The 17,645-nt window shown below is 38.4% G+C and overlaps 1 protein-coding gene and 1 long non-coding RNA gene across 5 annotated transcripts in view; one reads left to right on the top strand and one right to left on the bottom strand.

The window, feature by feature from the left end:
* Nucleotides 1–17,645, top strand: part of Scn1a (sodium voltage-gated channel alpha subunit 1) — a 119,528-nt gene that overhangs the window by 16,901 nt on the left and 84,982 nt on the right.
* LOC147995488 (uncharacterized) overlaps nt 1–17,645 on the bottom strand; it is a 78,436-nt gene that overhangs the window by 24,182 nt on the left and 36,609 nt on the right. The window contains exons 4-6 of one of the 3 annotated variants that reach the window (XR_015683540.1): nt 10,751–10,825; nt 4,539–4,774; nt 4,258–4,443 (exon numbers count right to left, since the gene is read on the bottom strand). This is a non-coding gene — a long non-coding RNA (uncharacterized LOC147995488). Of the gene's footprint in view, nt 1–4,257; nt 4,444–4,538; nt 4,775–8,494; nt 10,604–10,750; nt 10,826–17,645 lie in introns of those variants that run through there. The other 2 variants (XR_015683541.1, XR_015683539.1) reach the window with 2 other exon arrangements.

The raw sequence follows: 17,645 nt of genomic DNA, 5'->3' as shown, positions 1-17,645 counted from the left end.
GCGGCGGCAGGGAGAAAAAACAAATGGGAGCATTCATTTTGATCAATATCTGGTGTCATCATTTTCTTTAGAGAGTTTTGACAAATCATGTCTCTGGAATTCTTTCCTCCGCTCTCCATAAATACCACCAATGAAATTAACTAGCCCAAGTGAGTTCTGTTTCGATTGACTCACTTATTCTTCATTCAGTGGATATTTATAAACATGGTCCCAGGCACTCGGCCACGAACAGAGATAAAGTTCCAGCTAATATGATTCAGACTCTAGGAGCCTAGACTTATGGCAAATCAGCATTCGCAGTTCAGCCCTGGCTGTACATGGGAGCAAGTTGATAATGTCATTTTTGTCTTCTGACTTCTGCTTCCTCATCCATAAAATCATGATCCCGATCTGCCTTTGCAAATCCCAGCATAAGGACTAAGGTCATGTTTGCCAAGTACATAGAGTAATGCTTGGCACTGATCAAACCCTTTCAAACACTGTCATCATTTTGTTTTGCAATTTTCTCCTAAATATCAAAACATTATATTAATTTTACATGCCTCATATACCCACAGCCCTTTCTTTTGCTTCCTAGTATACTTTCATCGGAGCTCAAGCGTACTGGGGAAGCTTCTTGGCAACATTTCCCGCTCCCAAAGTCCTGAAGGAATTAATCATTAATCACATCTTCTTCTGTATGTCTATGTTTCAAAAGTGTGTGTGTGTGTGTGTGTGTGTGTAATTTACTCAGTCAGTTGACATTAAAATAGTAACAACAGCTATCTCACACCAGAGAGCGTGAGAACCTGTCATTATGTGGTTCTTAAGGCTGCCTCAGCAGAGAACTTCCACAGTGGCTGTCTCACACTGAGAAGTCTGGCAACTTGGCTGTTGCTCATTCCACAAGACTGGGTACCTTAACAGTCACAATATAGTAGCCAAAATATGGACGGTACCTGGTAGGTACCTAGATCTTAGTCTGTGATAGAAGCTAGGTACCTAGGCACCAATGGTCCTGATTATTGGTAAAGGAATTGGCTACAAAAACTAGATGGTCAATAAACTTGACAGCTAAAGGAAAGGCTAGGTCAGCAAGCCGTGAATAAGCTCTTTCCCACTAAGTCTTCCTTTATCTGGATGGCTACCAGAATCTGCCACCCACATTTGGGGTGGGTTTCCCACATCAATTAAGATAATCAAGACCATTCTTCAGTTGGGGATACCCTACTCAGGAGATGTGAATTTGTGGCAAGTCGACATTAAAATCAAGTGTGTCTAATAGACCATGTCTTTCTTCAAAGCAGAAGTTGTGTCTTACGTGTGCGCGTGTGCATGCACGCGCATACACACACAACATACACACACAACACACACGACATACACACACAACACACACACACACACACACACACACACACACACACACTTATATATCCTAACCCAACTTGGTAAGCAGCTCTTCAAATTGCTTCATTTTTAAATATTATTAAGCCATGCCATATGTAAAAGCCCTGCTGGCCTACTAGATAAATGGCCCTTGGGGGGAAAAAAAACCCACTGAAATGCCATTTGTTGAATATTACTTTCTCGGTAACAAATTTATATGTGAATAATACTTATTTAAAATGATATATTATCTAAATAATTTTACATGGACTTAACAAAGCATGTCTCTGCAAATCAATGGCTTATGGATACTAAAAAGCATCTTTTACTGTGAATGATAAAACAGCTTGCATGAATTTTTATGTTTATGTCTAAAAATTCATCTTTCAATCACCAAATATATGGCAAAGGGTGACACAACTGCTCACTCTTAACTAAAATCTTTCATGATAAATATGCATCGATTCAATAACAGCATTTTACCAAATGTTCTACATTTGAAAATGTCAATGCTTTCATGTTATTGGTTTAAATACTGGCAATATTTTCTTAGTTGGATGGGTGTGTTAGTTTAATGATTATCCACACAGAGTGACATTTAGGCATACAGTCATTCTGATTTTTGACATTATTATCTCCTGCTTCTTATAAGTCAAAAACTATAACACTGTTACAATGTCAACTTCTTAAAATTTATAATGGAAAAGTAGCTTGTAGTAAATGGTTTCAAGAGTAAAATATATATAAAAAAACTTACAGACTAAAGTGATAAATGAGGAAAATAGGTCTTTAATGAATTTTCGTGACTACAAAGTTTTACAAATACTGATTTAAAACACTAACTGATAAGATGCTATTCCCTACCTTTACCGTAACCCTAATATATCCTTAATTAACATATATGTATGTATGAAATAGTATAGCTATAACATAAATTATAATAAAAACAGTTGAGTGAAAAGCAATATAAATAATGTGAATAGAATACAAATATTTCTACAGAGCACTTCATTAGCTACATGTATTTTATCTACAAGACTACTTCAAATCAAGAACTGAATGAAAGGGTTTTGTATATCTTAGCTAGTTTTTATACCCTGTATTTTCAATTGAGGTCTAGATAAGCTAAGATAAAAAAGTTTTTAAACTGACTCCTGTTTAAACCAGCTCTCAGGAGATACCTAATTTCCTGAGATTTACAAGCCCTAGTATTTAGAGGGAGCAAGTTAACAGGGATTAATGGATGTAATACCAACAGATTTCTAAAAACTGGCATTTCCTTCTAGGCAAGAAGTAGACAGAAGAATTTTAAAATACAGGCAAACTGTAATTTTCATTCATTCACCACCTATTAAAAATATAAAAAGAATATAAGATGTTGAGCTCTATATCTAAATGGTTAACAGAATGTTTGGTTTAGCCTAGTACCTAACGCTAGGAGAAAGTATGTTGGGAATATTGCCCTTGAGAAAAGAGGTGAAATGGCCTTAAAACTTTCATCTTCATTCGATACCTTAAATTTCTTCTAAAGAAAAAACAAAAACCTCATGTATTCAAATCGACAGCCATCAAGAACAGCATAGAATAAAAGCCAGTACAACGGTGTGAATGGAAGTGGTGTCAGATCAACTAATTTCCTTGCGAGATAAAGTAAATAACAATGTTCACCAAGACAGAAATAATAAATCGTGCTTATCTACACTTTAGGAAGGCTATCAATCTATTTATCTATTAATCACCTATCATGTATCTACCTATGCTTTTTAAAAGGCCCATGGCTCTCACCCATTCACAACTTTTTTTTATCAGAAACATGGGGAGATGCTCCATGAAAAAAGTGGAATCCTTGGTGCTGATTGATGGTAGCCATGCACACTGACTATCAATAGGAAAGTAGCTCTTTGAAAGACTTGGCCACCACTATATATATATATCTTTAGGGAGTTATAGCTGCCTATAAAGCATGTGTTTGCAGTGAGTCCAAAGCCGGAGTGGACAATACAGATTCTTAGAGCCTTCGTGATAAACCTGAGTTGGCTTTTCTGTAACTATCGGTCTCTGAGTTAGGTCTGTTGCAGGCATATCTGTGAGATTCCAGTTGGTTATAACAACTCTGTGAGATCCAGGGAAGGTGTACTAACATCTTCAGAAATTAAAGTGGACTATGACTGTTTAATAAGTACCATTAGTCAGAATGTTGAAATGGAAAAGAAATGCTTAAGTGGTATATAGAAAAAGGCATGAATACTTCCAAGGAGAAGTAGGAGTGTGAAATGAGACAACCTTGAGACTCTAAATTGGTCCACCAAGACAGGAAAGATAGGAGTGGCACACGTGGGTGGACCAATATACCCTGAATCAAGAACTGTACAATAGGGTTGGGGATTTAGCTCAGTGGTAGAGCGCTTGCCTAGCAAGCGCAAAGCCTTGGGTTCAGTCCCCAGCTCCGGGAGAAAAACAAAAAACAAAACAAAACAAAACAAAACAAAACAAAAAAAAGAACTGTACAATAAAAATGATGTAGTTGAAACATTAGTCACAAACTTGGAGGAATTATAAATTGTGTTTGTTTTAATAAATAATCAATGAAACATTATTTCTGATTAATAACAGGAATAGGAGAACTATGAACTTTCTTCCTATGAAAAATCATATTTTGTTTCATTTCCTCCTCTTAAAATGTCAAATTTGTGTGTACAAAGACAAACACAAGCTTTGAGTGGTGCCTCAAACTTGGACTCTTAATTACTTAGGGTTTGAAATAAGAGGACCAATGGAACCACTGTTCAGTTCACTGCCATTCTAGACACATAACCAGGTCTAAAAAAGCCAATAGCATAGCAAGACTCCTCAAACAGGTAAAAACAAACAACAACAAAAAAGGCAGACCTGGATTAAAACATTTAATAACGTTGTTATACCACTGAAAACAGCAACAATCTTTACTGAAATTTGTACTTTGCATACAAAATCAGCATTATCTCGCTGCTCATCTTTCTACGATCCTTATGTCTCTGTTAGGCAGACCAGTGAGGTATCATATAATGCTTATGATAAATCAGTAAAGATAAAATCCTGAAAAAGAGATTCCATTTTGGAGATGAGAAAAACCAAAGGGGTAGCGTCATTCATGCTGATGGCCTTGTCCCACGTAATGTGAGTGTACTTACGTTTTCTCCTGGTGGAAAAACAGACTGCTGGAGATGAACAGAAATTGTAGCCAGGTGCAATCTCATTTGCTTATTTCTTTTTTGCTTACTAAACAACTTGATCCAACTTGTAAAATTAAATACAGTGTCAAACTCTGTAATAAAACTCATGCAAGCTACAGGAAGTGGTGAAATGTCATCAAATGCTCAAGCATTCTTCTTTGCTGGTCCCAGTTCCCCTTCGTGTTTCCTAACAGCTGGTGGGGAAAGTAGAGAGGGGCATGACAGCTCATGTATTGATCCCATAGCCCATTGCAGTACAGTTACTATAATTCAAGGAGAACATATTACAAATCTCTGGTTACCCCATGCCTTCTAATACCTATGTGCCTATAGATTTGGTTTAAATATTTCTTTAGCAGTTGGTTGACTCATTGACTGCTATTTAATGATTACTCTTTGTTTTAGTTCCACTGTTTTCCTAGTAACTAATAAATCACCAGATGGCATGACTTCTAATAATATGCCAGATGAATATAAAATTCTGATACTTTTATCATATATAATTTATTTTCTACACATGGACCTACTTTTCAAGCATTTAAAACACTGCATAATTTTATACTAAGATGTTTTGGATGGTGAAATGTGACATTCAGAACGTGTTTTGTTATTCTGTCAAAAGAATATATAATAATGTCAAAACAAATTGACTTTCTATGGAAAAGAAAGAATCACTTTAAAATGAATAACATAACATAATGTGAGACAGGCCAAAACTTGCTCTATCAGACAGAGGTCTTTGGGGTCTGAATTGGTTAAACAGTAATAAGAACTGTTCAAATTATTGAATGACTGCAATGTGACTAGGTCATTAGAAAAGATTATATAGTTCTAAAAACCAGTCACTCTCCAAGACCCATTTTCTTCTTTTACGAAGATACAGCAAAAATGGCTGCTTCATTTTTGGTCAAACTTTTCTGTCATAATCCGTAGCACGAAACTTTAGTGTCTCAGCCATGTTGTTGACATAAATGCTTGAGATTTTGTTAAAGGCCTTTTTTGTTGTTTTTTAAAAACATATTTACCTCTGGGGTTTTTAAAGTTTTTTTCAATATGAATTATTGGGATGGTGTAATTTTTGGAAGATATCTACGAGATCAAGATTTTTAAAACCCTTCCCTATTGAATGCCCAGCTTTTGTTTTATACCCTGACTTTATTTATAATGTGTCTCAAGGGATCAGGCTCACAGCTTTGGGCATCCTAAGCAAGCAATGTATATTTAGCAATATCCCCAGTTTTAAAAGATGAGTGTTTTTTCTACTTTAGTTTATTTTACTAATATTGTAACTCAATATAGTTCCTAATGTCATCCATATGTATATGTCATTATATTTCAGTATTTAAAACAGTAAAACAGCCACTGAACCACCAACCAAAGAGTACACATGGGGGGACCCACAGCTGCATATGTTGCAAAGGATGACCTTGTCTGGCATCTAGGAGAGGCCCTTGGTTCTGTGAAGGCTCGTTGCCCCAGTGTAGGGGAATGCCAGGGCGGGGAGGTGGGAGTGGATAGGTGAGTGGGGGAGCAGCCTCATAGGGGTAGGGGGAAAGGGTATGGAATAGGGGGTTTGCGGAGGAGAAACTGGGAAAGGGGATAACAATTGAAATGTAAATAAATAAAATATCCAATAAAAAATAAATAAGTACTGAAATTATTAGATCCATCGGGCAAGTTGGTATTTTATAATATTTCATTTTGTTGAACTTTTCCATTATTCTCTATGAACTTACAAGTTCATGTAAAAACACAGACATTCTTCTGCCATGTTCCATGAGCCATTTAGGAGGTGGTAGAGATGATGCATTTAGGGTGAGCATTCAAAGTCACGTCTTCTCAAACAACGGTTATTCATGAATGTCCACATTAACTTTTGCCCATTACAAGATGAAGTTTCTCTGGCCAAGGTTGAGAGCAGCACTACCTTTGGGCATAAACAAGCATATTTGGAAAGTAGCTTGACAGCATGGCCAAACAACAGTTGTGCTTACGAATTCCCTAGCCCTAGGCTTAGGACCAGGCTCACCGTGATAGGCATGAATCCATCCAGTGAAGCGGGCTTCATAGACAATCAGACAGCAGGTGGCTTCCCTCATAATAATCAGCCGCGTCATCACTGCACCAGTCGGCGTACTTTCCTGGTAGCTTGGTCACAAATGATTTAGGCCATGATGACATTGTCCGCTAGCAGTTTGCAGAAGCACTTTCTGGGACTAGAAATGCTAACCAGCAGGGAGGAAACTTCTAGGTCAGTTCCAGTTTAATTTCTCTGTTTTCTGTAACCAAAGACTGTAATGTCTTCAGCAACAGGGTCCTAGTGTCCATCTCTGATGAGCAAGCGAAGGTAACCGCAGTAGCTAATACTGTTTTATGGGCCGGCCTCTCTGAGCAACAACTCATAGGAAAGAAATAATATAAAAGGAGTGCTGAGAAACATTGTTTCCTGGAAGTGACTCGGCTATAACCAAGTCACAGTGGCTATGGTTACTTACACAAGATTGGGCCCATGATATTCAATCACACAGGAAGGTAATTCCATTCAATACTGAAGCTACTTGTTACATGGCCATGCTCCAGTAAATGGCCCCCACAAAAACCCATGTTCATGCCAACAGCTTTAATTACACTCATCTGTGACCTTCCAAAAAGCAGGGACATGAAACTCAGAAAGAACTTATTGGGAATAAGGGTGTGGCCTAACAGGTTGATAAAAATTATCAACATACAGAATGGACATGAATGAATTTGTCAGAGAGTAACTTAAAAAATACAAAACAGAAAACAAAAAAAAAAACAAAAAACAGAAGAATCCAGCCATTTGTGTGGCTCGTTCCTATAATCCCAGCACCGGAAGAATGAGGCAGGGTGATAAAAGACCAGGTTAGACTATAGAGTGAATTACAGCCCCTGCCAGGTTACAGAGCAAGATTGTGTCTTACAAATAAAAATAAACAAAGATAGGATTATGAATAATTAAAGAAAAAGTGTGACGTGAAAAGCATTTTCACATTATGTTTGTGTCACGGAAGATTTACATTAAGAACTTACTTCAGCTTAATATAAGTAATCGGTGCATTAATAGTGAGCATCCAATCAGGGAGACAAGGGCCTAAAGACTAATAAGGCGGAGGCAGAAGTGCCCCTGGGAGTCTGGTCACCTAATCAGGTGAACCCTCTCTTTATCTTGGTGACTGGCAGTTGCTTTTGTCCCTGCTTTCCTCTCTTTCACCTTTACAGTTCTTTGCTTGCTCCAAGTTTCACCTCCCCAAATTCAACTACAGATCACTTTGAGTTCAGGTTTCCTTGACATTCTGACTCTTAGCCCAATTTAGTGTTGCCCAGAAAGAGATCCTGATTTTCCCAGCTTATACTTCAGTCCCTTGTGACCTATCACTTCTGTGCACCTCCTATGGTCACAGAAAAAGCAGGGAGTCGTGTGGCCTATGTACAGTTGTCTGCCTGCGAGTGACTACTGGGAGTCAATGTTTTAAAGGGAAAGAGGCTTCATGTAGGTTTCTAATGTCTGTAGGCTTCAGAACCGATGGAATTGAAGCCAAGAGGAGTCAAGAAATTGCATTCAGAACTAGAACCAGACTCTGAACCCTAAATGCTCTACGTTTAATGATGCCACTAAGAGAAGTCTGTGGTTGAGAAGCTAGGTCTCCAAGACAGAAATGCTTCCTTCTGTTGTTTAAATCAGCTTGATCGTGAATGCATCTTTAACGAAATTGTAATTGTCATGAATTCTTGTTGTAAAATATAAAAAATAAAAAAGTATGGTTGTCTTTTATCCCCACTAGGTCCGGCACTGTGGACACATCCCAACTCCTCGGCGGCCCAGTGTCTCCAGCCGTCGCACACTTTCCTACACTCAAACCGGCACATAAAAGAACACACAAGACAATAACCTTAGATCCAATTGATAAGGTATAATTGGCCACCTAAACAAACAAAGCCCGGTACCACCCATCCCTTAAGAACATTAATAACAACCTGTAAACACACAGAACGGAATCTTAGCGTCGCCTGCCATGGCTTCTTTCCCTCTCCCTCCTGTCTCTTCTCTCTTTCTCTTCCTGTCTCCTCCTCTTCCTTCAAACTTCTCTCGCACCCATCCCTCCTTCTCCTGGTCACCTATCCTAAAAGACTCTAATTCTATGCCTGACGTACATCCTGCTTTGAGGTCATACTCCATCTAAAAAAGCACCTTTCAAATTTATTATCCTTCTCAATGCTAAACAGCTTGCGTTGTTTACAAGACTACCAGCCTTCAACCGCGTCAGAAATCTTTGAATGGCCAAATGTCTATACACACAGGAAGTCCAACAGGGCTTCCAGAACTGAGAGGTTGTAGGGACAAATCTCCACCAGCACAGTCCTCTGTTAGGAACATGTGAGCACAAGTCTTCAGCCTTCTGGTCCAAAAGCAACTGACAGACTGTTGAAATGCAGATTTCGAAGGGCTGATCACCCTGTCTTGGCAGAGTTTATCAGTCAACTATTCTGCATAATTTGTCCTTTTCTGGACAGTATTAGTCTGCAGATGAAACAGGCAGTTTTGTCCGGTGGCTGCCTACCCACAAAGTATTGCCTCATCTGGAGGTTGAGATGTTCACATTCTTCATTAAATCCACCAAAGGGTAACTGTTAGGAGCAGATATGTCTCAACAAAAGATAAATAACTTTAAATCTCAAATTTTGTGGGTTTCTGACGTTTTTGAAAACCATCTATGTAAAACAATCTGGACTGTTGTCTTTATATCTTAATACTATCTTGTAAGTTCTCTCACAAAGTCAGAGCCATGAATTTGCTATTGGGCCCTTTACTCACATGTGTAATCAACTCAGAAATTTGTAATGACATCAATAGAAGGACTGTTTCTAAACCTTGTACTTTTAAACTTGTTTGACAAATAAACTCTATACCAAAGCAAAGATATGATTTTAGCTTAGTTACCAAATGAGATTATGACTGTATAACTCAATTTTGCTAATTCCTTCCCTTTGACCCAAAGTTTGGTTTTGGTAGTATAGAGCAGCGGTTTTCAACCTTCCTAATGCTATGGCCCTTTATGATAGTTCCTCATGCTGGTGACTCCCAACTATAAAATTCTTTTTAATGCTACTTCATAACTGTAGTCTTGCTACTGTTATGAATCATAGGGTAAATATCTGTGTTTCTCATAGTCCTAGGTGACCTCTGTAAAACTGTTGTTCTACCCCCAAATGAGTTTCAGAATGGGTAAAGAATGTTTATTAGTTTATTATTTTTCAACACAGACTTAGTCACTATGTAAGAGACCTGAATTCTGACTACCAATATGGTTAGCTTTGAGAAGGAGCCTGTAGATGTAACTTTCCTTTCTTAACTCTAGATTTCTTTTAAAAAGTCTTCATTCGATCAAAAGTTAGTGGGATATTCTCAGGTTCCTCAAGTGGTGGAGTGTGTTAGCTAAAGGAAACTCTGTGAATTGTTTGAGGATCACATTTCCTTTGATTTGGCAATGACACGTATGTTAGAGTTAGGCCAGGAAGATAATGGCATTGTCCTTTTCTTTAGTCTGTGATGAGTAGGTGACCAAGGGGAAATAAATGGATTATGAATCCATTTAGTTATTAATATTCAATTGAAAAATTATCGAGCACAGTATGGAGAGCATTTTGGTCCAAGATGTCAGACAGAGAAGGACTCTATTTATGATTTTAGGGAGCTGGAAGGAAAAAAAAAATAGGACACAGGAGGAACTTCAGTGGACATCATAGGTTTCCATTGTCGGTCTTTGCCCCGGTGCTGATTTCTTCTCTGCCTTCTTTTTGGCAGAATAGTATAACGGAGCGACAGCTGAAAGGGTTAGCTTGTCTGCTGCCAGCCACATCTGAAAAGGTGCTGAGTAATGTTTGCAGAGGAGAGAGGTGTGTCCTTTCTCTGCAGTCCAGTTCACAGCCTCAGCCAGGACTCTTTCAGCCCCGATGTTTTGTCGATCACTCCACCTTTTATAAACCTCAAAATGAACTTCAAACTGAAGGAAGCATAAAATAAATGCATCAGGATCCCCTTTACTCATCTCAACGATATCTAAGTCCTTCTTTGGCGATCTTAGAGTTTGAAATTGTCATAAGCATCTTTATTTTCTAAAATGTGTTCAATGATTTCTCGAGTTACATACCTTTCTTCACATCCAGCACTCAACGGGCTTTCTGCGAGGCTAGTTTTGTGAGTCTTCAAAAAGGCAGTATCTTTTCTGTGTCAAATAAAAGTAAGATTACCACCATGGGATGAAATGGTTTTAGTGCCACCATCCCCATGTCCCCGTACTGCACTGATATGCTACTTCTGTAAAGCTGTGTGTTGTATAACTTTGCCCTTCAATAAGGCAGCCAACACTGCTCCTTTTTTCCCCATAAAATATTGAAGATTAATTCAATATTATATTGATGATATCTGTCATCAATATAATACTGTATAGTGTGATATACATAGGATGTCATGATGTCTGTCTCATGAGGTTCATAGCTAAATAAAATGCTGGTATTTGAAATTGTGGTTTGAAATCATTTTGGTAAGTTGTATGGCTTTTAAATATAAGTCTTAGGAAAATGAAATTATATGCTTTGGTTAGTTATTTAGGAATAACAAATAACAACATGGACAAGACACCATAACGTATAAGAGTCAGTTATTGGGAGTTGGTTAATGTCTTAGACGTTTGCTTTAAATAGGCTTTAACTAAAAATTACTCATTAAAAAGTTGGGTCAGATACTAAGTGTATATCATCCTCTGGGTTACATACAAGGGTTTGCAATGATGATAACATGTAATACATTAGTTACATTTTATAATAAAATACCTCCTTTCTTCTTTGTGAATGCTACAAACTGTGATAAACTGAGGAAAAACCTCAAGGTCTGGTGACTGTTTAAGGAGAAGTAAACACTAAACACTAAATTCATACTTACCACTTGACATTTAGTAGGAATATTTTACATCACTTAGAAAACTGAAAGGAAAAATAGTCCTTTACTTTCTTATGAGCCCACATGTTATGATTCACAAAAACATAGGAGGGCCAGCCTCTCTGCTATGATGACTGTCCAGGGCTGCCTCCTGACCCTTGGTGGTCTGTCTCCTTCCTTCCCTAGAGTTTCAGTTGTCAAAGTCAAAAGTCAATGATAATGAGATTAACAAAGTTGAAGTCCATTGTGGTGGTTGGAATGAGAATGTCCCCATAGGGTCATATGCTTGGTTTTCCAGTTCATGGACTCTTGGGAAGGATTAGGAGGTGTGTCCTTGTTTTAGGATTTGTGATCTTGGGCTGAAATTTGAGGTTTCAAAACCCTCAATCTCTCTTCTCTCTCCTCTCTCCTCTCTCTCTCTCTCTCTCTCTCTCTCTCTCTCTCTCTCTCCTCTCTTCTCTCCTCTCTCTCTCTCTCTCTCTCTCTCTCTCTCTCTCTCTCTCTTCTCTCTCTCTCTCTCTCTCTCTCTCTCTCTCTCTCTCTCTCTCTCTCTCTCTACACACACACACACACACACACACACACACACACACCCTCTGCCTCTCTCCCTTACTCCCTTCCCCTGTTCATTTTCTCCCTAGCCTCCAGCTGCCTCCAGCTTGTAAATCAGGCTGAAGATCTCAGATACCTCTTCAGTGCCTTGCCTCTCTGCCTGCTGCTAGGCTCCCTGCCATGATGATAATGGACTCTGAAACTGTAAGCAGGCCCCCAATTAAATGCTTCCTTTTGTAAGAGTTGCCTTGGTCATGGTGCCTCTTCATAGCAATAGAGCAGTGACTAAGACAACCATTGAAGTGGAAATAGGCACTACTAAGGTCTTTCAATCCCAGATGGCTTAATGATAAGAAACTGATTAGCAAGGACACAAGGCTTTACCAACCAGGCTCAGAGTTGGGTTTGGAGACCCTATGTGAGGTTTCTGCTAAAATTAGAAGCTAGGTTTCAGAGTACAGCTTTTGAAAATATTCTCTAATGATTCTTAAGTAGCATTAGAAACTGAAATGACCTTCCTTTTTCATTTTTAATTTTGCTAATCTGAATCTTTTCTTCCTTCATCTTTGTCAATTTTATTTTTTTTACAAAGAATAATCATAGTGGTTTATTAATTCTATGTATTGCTTTTCAGCGTCTCTTTAACTTACACCCTAACTCTTCTTTCTTGTTTGGACATACAATTTTTTCTTGCTTTTGTAAGTGCTTGATTTACAAGGACATTTGTCCAATATCTCTTTGATTTTTTTATTACTTCTTTGAGTACTGCAAAACAATGGTTTAACTGTATTTGACTCCCCTCTCAGATATTTGCAATTCAAAACCACTTCTCTACTCACCTATCTTTGTATCCGTTGTCTTTCTTACAAAGCCTGTTGAACGTCTGGTCTACTACAGGAGAGTAGTCAAGTAACCAGGGGTTACACTATACTCTTAGGAAAAAGTTGTCTCTCCCTCTCCAAGCAACTAACAATTGTCAGTAACTTCACAGCTTGGCTGGGATTGTGCCAGACTCCCTTCTCCCTGCTGGGATTTGGTCTGGCTATACACAGGTATTGTACACTGTAGAAACAGCTATGGATTCGTATGTGCAGCTACTCTGCTGAGTTCAGATGATAATGTTCCTCCGTTGACATCATCCACCACCTCAGGTTCTTCCATGTTGATCCCTAAGCTTTGAGGGGTGGGAGTTACAATAATTATGCTCCCTTTCAGGCTGAACATTCTGCAGTTTCTTTATTTCTATACCTTACCCAGTTGTGACTCACTGTGGAGAGATCTCTCTAATTTTTAATGTAATCACTCACAGGTACAAACTTTCCTTCTAGAACAACCCTTTCTATTCCAAAGATTCTCTTAGCTTGTGTGTTTACTTGTGATTCTAGGAATTTTTAAATTTCCTCTCTGACTCCTTCACTGTCTGACTTGTCATTCAAAAGTATCCTTTTCAGAGGCTGTCAATATGAGTTCTGTAGCACCTAAATAATATAGTAATTGAAGTTTTATAGAGGCAGAAGCAGGGGAATGCTGGGAATGTGCTGGCCAGTCCAATCAGGTCAAATCAACATGCTACAGGTTTAGTGAGAGATTTATCTTAAAAACTGAGATAGAGATTGACTAAGAAAGAGTCCTCACACACATACATTGACCTCTAACCTCTGAATGAACGGACTCACACATCCATATGCAAGTGTACACATACATACACATGAACATGCACACACATATGTACCACATACATACAAAAGATTATAATGTTCAGTCTTCATGTGTTTTTGTATTTTCTGTAGTTTCTCATGCTATTGATTTCTAGTTTTTCTCCTTTGCGATCTGACCTGCAATAAGAAAATATTTTGATTCTTTTATGTTGGTGAAAACTGCATTGCTAAATATCATTTAAAGAAATTTCCATAGGCTGCTGAGAACAATATGTATCCTTTATGTACATATGTTGGATAGAACAGTCTATATATCTCTCTTAAGTACATTTGCCTTGTGTAATTTCTTTATTGATCTTCAGCTTGGATGAAATATCTAAAGATGACTGTGGGATATTTTTATTATCAACTATTATTATTTAAGAGTTTATCTGAAGTTTTGCCTCCATTATGTTTTATCAAGATAAGAACTCCAAAATTTGATGTGTATCTACGGTTGTTTTACCTTCTTCTTCTTCTTCCTCCTCCTCCTTCTCCTTTTCCTCCTCCTTTTCTTCCTCCTCATACTTCTCATGCTCTTTTCTTTTTTTAAGACAGTCTTTCCATGTAGCCCTGTTTTGGAACTGTTAATCAGGCAGGCCTCAAAATCACAGAGATTAGCCACTTCTGTCTACCTTGTGCTGGAATTAAAGGTGTGTGCCACCATGCCTACCTCAGTTACTATATCTTCATAATTAATTGTCCCATTTATTGCTCACTTGGGTAATTTGTTTTAAAGTCTACTTCATCACATATAGGATAGCTATTCCAAAATCTTTTCGGGTTTCACTCACTTGCTAGATTGTCTCACTCTCCAACAGTGTCTGACCCAAAGGGTGTGTTTTCTGGAGATAGTAATAGTCAATGATTTTTGTTGTTGTTGTTTGTTTTTATCTAGGCATCTAGGTGGCTAATCTGTGTTTATTGGCAAGTTCTGGTTATATACATATAATGTTATTCTTCTTGAGAGATGTTTGCTAATTCCTATAATTTTGTAACTTGTTGGTTTTTCAGTTGGTGTAAAATTATTTTGTTATTTTCTGTCCTCTTAGTAGGGCTTTGTTTGCTCAATAATATCTTTCTCCTTCTTCATTAAACCATTTGTCATGCTGTTCTCCAATGGCTTGTTTTTGGTTTCTTCATTTCTACCATTTTTAATTTTTTTTTCAAAAATCTCAAATTTCCTGCCGAATCTTTCTTTCATGTTACCGACATTTTTTATGTACCTTGCTGTTTTGCTCATCAGTCCCACTGACATTTTCTTCTATGTTGTTGACTTTCCTCTGCAAATAATAGCGTGAATTCATCTGCTTGTTTGATCTTTTTGGAATTCATTGATCAAATAAACCCATGAAATCTTCATCTAGATGTTTGTGAATTTCCTGAGGAATTATGACCTTTTGCAGGGGTCATATTATTTCTTTTGTCACATTGCTGTTTTCTACGCTGCACTTTTTATACCTTTGGGTTTTGACATGTCTTGAGGATCTCATGTTGAACATGTCAGTCATTTTTTCTCCTTTTCCTGTTTCGTTCTGTGTTGCTTGGAGATATCTCACGAGGAGGCCAAGAATGGCTACAAACTTACTATATAGCAAAGTGTAAACATTGGATCCTCCTGCCTCAGCCTCCTCAGTTCTACAGTTATAGCTGTGTTCCACCAGACAGGGCTGAGCCACTTACTCTGGAGATTTTGGTCACTAGTTCCAGTTAGAGGGGAGAGAGCACACTGCCATAACAGCACCAACATTAAACCATTCAAGACACAGTCACACTCTTTAGCTGGGGTAAATGTGGATGCAGTAAGCAAAAGAGATAATGAAGGAGACACAGAAAAAGGAGTAGAAATGTGAAGACAACCTGAAGAAGAAGAACTATGTGAGTGGGGATAATATTGTGGAGAACAGGAAAAAGTAAGAAGTTAGAAAAAGTAACTTAAAAATTCCAGTTAAAATAATACAAGGTAAATGCAGAGCACTGCCAAAAGTACAGGAGATGAGAAAAGGAAATGCTCAGATGAAAAAAAGAAAAAAGATCAAGATTATCCAATAATGAAAACTATGTACAAACAAACTGAGATAAATATATGATGGGAATAAAAGGCTTATTTTAAGGATGTAGTAAAATTGCTCCTAACAGCTTAATGATGACATCAGAGAATGGGGAGAATCCCAAGAGTTAAAAAGAAAAAAGTGGAGGGGTGGTGATGGTGAAGTGCTCCTTCTAGGTCCTAGAAAATTGGAGACTACCAGGTACATGACTATGGTGGGAATTGTAGTCTTTAAACTGTGGACTGATGTCTTGCCTGTAGTTAAGTTTCCCGACGCTCTGTTGGACACTATCTGCTGGTTGTCAGAGCTGTTTTCACATTGGTGTACAGAGTCCGTAGGTTTTTAGTCTGTATGCTGGGAAGATGCTGTCGCCCCACTGAGACGATCCAGATTGCATTCCCTGAGGTAGCCAATGTTCTAGCTGTGAGGCGTCTCCCAAGTGCACTGGGCATGTGCTAAGTGACCATAGAAGAAAACACTAGGTAGGTAGAGAGCCTGTCTTCGTGCACTCAAGAACTTCTAAGTCTTTCAGTAAGCCTACTAGCTCAGTATTTCATTGTTGGAGACTGAGTTCTCAGACTCTGCAGCTATCAGGCAAAAAAATGGCGCAAGCTGTTAATCTACCCATTGACCTCACACTCAGTTCGCATATACCAGGTTTGCTCTCAGTTGATGAGATCTGTTCCTAGATACTAATGGCAAGTTCCCTTTCTATAGGCACTTCTTCCTGCCCAAACTGAGCTTCCTACCAATTGCACCTTTAGTTTGTCATCATCGGGCATCCTATTCTCTATATATGGGACATCCTGTCTTTTCTGGGCCTTCTTTTACTCTAGGGCTGTGGCAAGCCAAATGCAGACTCTCTGGATTATGGTTTTTCCCTGCTCTCTCATTCCCAGTTTATCTCAGGATTCTGTTGTCATTTTCATCACTTCAAATAAATAAATAAATAATATTTTATTTATTGAAAATGATGTAGAATAGTACATTTGCATAATTTCTCCCTTCCTTCTCATTAACTCCTCCCATGTTGTGCCCTCCTAATGACCTCCTTCCCAAACCCATGGCCTTTTATTCTTAGCTCAGTTTTTAGCAATAGATTTTCAACATCTTTCAGGGCCTGCACTCTAGTTCCCACAGAGTAACTTAATAGGAATATTCTCTGCCACAGACCTGTGCAATGGAGGATCACTGTCCCACCAAGAACTGAGATGGTTTTGAACCCTGTGAGTGCTGTGAGACTGTCCTTGAGATCAGCACCCAAGTCTCTTAACTGGCTTAGCTTTTGCAACAGCTTCTGCTTCTTTCCCCTTTACCATGGAGTGATGAGGTAACTATTTGCTTTGCATCTTATGAGTCTGTCACCTCTGAACTGTCATTATTCTTTTTGCTGCCTTTTGGATTTCCAAACCTCTTCACTCTATTCTTCTTTGGATTTGATCCCCTTATTCTGACTCTTTTCTGTCTTTCTATATATGTTCTCCCTTTTTATTAGACTGTGCCTGGAGAATATCTGATTCATGGTGAAGGACAGGGCTCTTACTTACAGTCATTCATCTCCATTGTGCCTGGAGAAGATAGAAATCTACCTTCCTGATGTGGACAACAAGACATCCCTGTGGAGAAAAAAAAAGGGTACAGCCCCACAAACTGACTGGGAACATTTTGCCCCTTGTAATCTTCTTCTACTTCTTCTTCTTCTTCTTCTTCTTCTTCTTCTTCTTCTTCTTCTTCTTCTTCTTCTTCTTCTTCTTCTTCTTCTTCTTCTTCTTCTCCTTCTCCTCCTCCTCCTTCTTCTTCTTCTTCT

This window comes from Rattus norvegicus, chromosome 3 (genome assembly GCF_021556685.1).
Source record: "Rattus norvegicus strain SHRSP/BbbUtx chromosome 3, alternate assembly SHRSP_T2T, whole genome shotgun sequence".
NCBI classification, from domain to species: Eukaryota; Metazoa; Chordata; class Mammalia; order Rodentia; family Muridae; genus Rattus; species Rattus norvegicus.
This window is presented reverse-complemented; position numbering and strand designations above follow the sequence as displayed.